Source organism: Mustela lutreola, chromosome 13 (assembly GCF_030435805.1).
Source record: "Mustela lutreola isolate mMusLut2 chromosome 13, mMusLut2.pri, whole genome shotgun sequence".
Taxonomy (NCBI): domain Eukaryota; kingdom Metazoa; phylum Chordata; class Mammalia; order Carnivora; family Mustelidae; genus Mustela; species Mustela lutreola.
Window position 1 is genome coordinate 70362544 of NC_081302.1, and position 4491 is coordinate 70367034.

Below are 4491 nucleotides of genomic sequence, written 5' to 3' on the forward strand. Positions count from 1 at the left end.
AGTGACTTACAACACATGTTTAGTTTTAACTCACCTTACATGGCAGGTGTAGGTCAACCATATCTCTGCTCTATGTGTCTTCCTTGTGGGACCTTTGAAAGATTCAGCCTGTCTGGGAAACTCTGACCTTGGACAGTAGAAAAAGAGTCATGAAACTGTTATGTAATGACTATATAAGCTTCCATCCTAAAGGGGCACAAATCACTTTCTCTTACATTTCATGGGCTAAAAGAATTCACATGGCCAAGCCTAGTGTCAAACGAGGCAAAGAAATACAATCTTCCCAAAGGGAGGGAAGAGAACAATTAAGAAAACTCATATAAACTACCTCGCCTCAGAAAATAAGTATTAGTGACAATAATAATAACACCAGTAATAATAAATTATAAGTGAATAATAAAACCTACATGTGGGCATCTCCATGAACGAGAAGATAAATCACATCATACTTGATCCTTGAACAGTTCTAACATGTAAGTGGTAGAAGACATACTTAGAAAGGTTAGTCTAAGGCTACCTAGTTAGTTAAAGAACCAATATTCTAAACCAAGTCTCCTGGCACCCAGTGAAAAGTAAATAAATTCCATTGTTGTGCCGAGGTAAAGTTATGGGGCTTTGCCCAATTATGCCAGCAATGTGTAAAAATGTGCCCCAATGTGCTTTGGTTCGAACCCTTCATCTGAAGCTGCCTTTGCAGCCTCCAGCCTTAGAGCCTGTGATCTCCTTTCTTCCCTTGTATGAAACCTGGGGTTTGTCATCATTTTTATTTGACATTGTCTTTTGAAGAGGTGTGGGGGTTTTCTGGCTCTACTATCTTCTATTGCCCTGAGTAATCCTCCAGAAGCTAACCAGAAATCTTGAAACCCACCCCGCCCCCAATACATGCTTATGGCCCCAGCAAAATCTGAACCCAATCAACCCTTAGGTGGCTCATTTTAAAAGAGGTTTGGCAGCGTCAAACTACTGTCAGTGACCCTCTATAAATATTTATAAGCAGGGATCTTTCTGATAATTTATTATGAAAAGAAATTGTTCCCCCATAGTTTCAAGTTGTCATCTGTTAGGCAGGCCCAGTATTTCATTTTAATGTAAAAAAGATCACTTAGTGATATACTCTGATAATTCCTGAAATCTGTCACCTCTCATAGGAGAATAATTTTGGCGGTCCTCCAAAACTTACCCGCGGCAAAGCAAGATCAGGGAAGAAGGTAAATATTCTAAGAAAAGGAGGATGGTTTCTACGGCGAACAACACTGAATCATACATTGCAAAATGCTAATATCGTTAGCAGCCTGTTTATCAACTCATCTGTATCATGGTTATGTGGAAGGGTATTGACAATGCAAGGCCTTGCTTTTCTTCGTGATTTAAATTGCCTGTATAATTCATGAGCAAAAAGCAAAGCAGGAACCCGAGCGGAGGCCTGTGTTGGTTGTGCGGGTCATTGGTAATGAGTTTAAATGCATTCTTTTCTTCCAGCCGCTGGCCTGCCTGTGTGTCGGGCACACAGAGTCGATTTGCTTAGAGTTCACTTTAACTCTGATTTGACATCAAAAGTGGAACATCACTTTGTAATCATTAAGTGTTTTGCTTAGCTATTAAAAATTAAAGTTCCTCTGATTGCTAAACCCATAATTAAGAGAGGAAGGAAACCCGTAATGTTACAGATGTTTTCCCATTTGGTGATCATGTGGTGAAAGTAATCACGAATATAGATACAGTCGTTGTTTGGTATGAACGGGAACGGCCGAGGAGACCCAGAGATGATAAAGGAAAGCAGTTGACATGAGTGATTGTTAGCAGAAGGAGAGGAGAAGGCCCACGGGCACGCATGAGTGCAGATACTCGAGAAGAAGAAAGGCAGGGCTTTCCCCTTAGATGTTGGTAACCCACCACAGTAGGCTGGATGCAGAAGCAGGTCAAGATTCAGCTCTTTTCACTGTTTAGAGCTTTACTCTTCTCACCTGCAAAATGAGGATAATAATGCCTGCCTTATAAAACTAACAAGAGAATTCAAGGAGGTGATGGGTGTTAGCATTTGATGATTGTAGCTATTATTATCCCCTAGTCTATAAACTCCACGAGAACGGGGACGTTGTTTCATGCATTGCCATACTTTTGTCCAAAAGATGTAATTTATTTAAAATATTTGCTTATAATATATGTAAGTAAATACATATTTATATATAAACATATATAATGAATATAAAGAAATATCTGACTCATAAAGGACTTTCAATAAGCATGCACTGAAGTAATTATTTTTAAAAAAGAGTAAGAAATAAGTAGAAATGAGGAACTTGACAGAAAACAGTATATTGAAAAGATTGGTTTATGAGAAAAAATATTAAGAAAATTCTGGTTAGATAACAGGAAACATGTATGTGTAAAGGTAAATTCCAGGTCAGGGCAGACGTGTGTCAAATGATTGTATAGAATAAGCAGAAATAACAGTCTTGAAGCATTATCTCAGGAAATCATTTTGAAATGACACCCTATTAGTCCGTGGAGTAGTGTTCCACAATGAAGATTAACATTGTTACATTGTATGTAACCCCAACACTACAATGGGCTCAACAAAGTGACTCCACTGATTGTTTTCTGCCTCTGACTCCAGTTCTCTGATAATCTGTAGGCAGAAAAAGGATAGACTTTTTTCCCAAGAGCCCCAGAGATACAGAATCTCAAACAAGGGTTTTTGCTCCTTTACCCACATATGCTTGTTTGAAGCATGACGTAGTCATCAAATCCCCGGATGGCCTGTCTATGTGCTCATAGTTGGCTCCTTTTAGAATAGTCCCCAGCATTTTCCTACAGGCTCTGCATTTTGATCATTTAAGGCACCCTGAACCATCACTCATTACGGCTTGACTGTTCTAGTCTTTCAAGACAGCATGTTAAGTTTTAGAGGAACAGACAGCGTTTACCTCAAAGGCAACCTAAAGTCAAATTATGGCATTTTAAGACATTGTAAACCAAATATGAGATATTAAAGGCATTACTGTATTCAGGTCAGTGCTGTAGCTTTGAGTAGGGTTCTAGGACGAGGTTTCACAAGACCAAGATTTCCGTGAACGGGTTAATGGGTAATTAGGATGAGTCCAAGTGATAGGATATTCTGGGATATCTGCAGACTGCTTTTTGCTGGGGTACACGTAGTATTACTTGTGCACATTAAATATTAGGTTATATAGTGCTTAAGGCAAAGCAAAGTGAAATTACTTGCATTTTCTTGGAAAATGAGTCACTAAAGACTCTGGAAATTGGAGTCTAGACAGAGTGAGTGAATAAACCGGGTAATGGAAGGGACAATCATTGCAAATGATTCTGACAGCTTTGCCTACATCAGTCTGCACTGCTCTTCAAGGCCAGTCATTTGACTGGGTCAATTGACCAAAATGACCAGATCAGAGGGGCAGGTCCCCTTGTGTCTCCAGGTGGGTCCTTGGGTCCATGCTCCTGCAGTAAAACCACTGAATGAGGAAATGGAGCATAAACAGCACAGCAGCATGTTGACCGACAGCCACCTTGAATGGTGGTGTTCCAAGGAGCGGGACTGAAGGCAGATGTCAGTTGGCCCCAGAATTTCTGTTCGGAGACTTTTTATGGGAATTGATCTGCCCACAGATCAATAGGCAATTATTCATCTCATGGTTAACCCAAACTCACTGGGCACCCATGTTTCTATCCTAGTGTAAAAGTGAGTTCTTTTCCCAAGCAAGTCAGGCCTCATCCCAAAGGAAGGACAAAGTCTTTACTTAGAAATATAATATTCCCTTACAGGAGCTGAGAGAAATGTGGTTCCCAAGTTTCTACCAATTAGAAGGCATCTTCCTTCGAATCAGAAGGCAAAGGCCGTATCTGGTTTTGTTCACTGAGCCCGTCTGCCTAATCCAAAGCCCTGCACCTAACAGTAATGTTGACTTAATCACGTTGAAATTTTTATCTTCAACAGGTATTCTTGGAAGAAAGTGATTTCTTAAACAAAGTTAAGTTTTGCTTAAAGTTATTTCCTCAGGCCATTTTTAGGAGTGAATGCCACATTCAGGGCTTCTCCTGGCTTGACTTTTTAAAGTTTATCATCTTTCAGGGTGTTTCCTCATCAATAAAAAGAAGATACGAACGTTACACTGTCCAAGCTTTTGATTGTGTTTCAAAGACACAAGATGGCTGAAATCCACAGCAGGGAAAGAGGGCAGGCAGGGGCCATGAGGCTGGGTTCTCCCTTTGCCAGTCAAGCCCAGCTGCTCCCAGGCCGGGGCTGGGAGGGGAGGCACCCTTTCCTCCTGAGCATCTTGCTGATGTGCTGGCTGCTGTTAGGGACCAGGCCCTGTTGAGGTCTCCCAACCCGTACCTCACCCCTCTCATCTCACTGAGACACCTTTCCTCAAGTCTTGAAAACATACTGAGAGCAGGACGGAGAAGAAGAGAAGGCAAGAGTGCTCAGTACACATTTAGTAACAGTGCTCTTAATACTAAATATATCCTCCA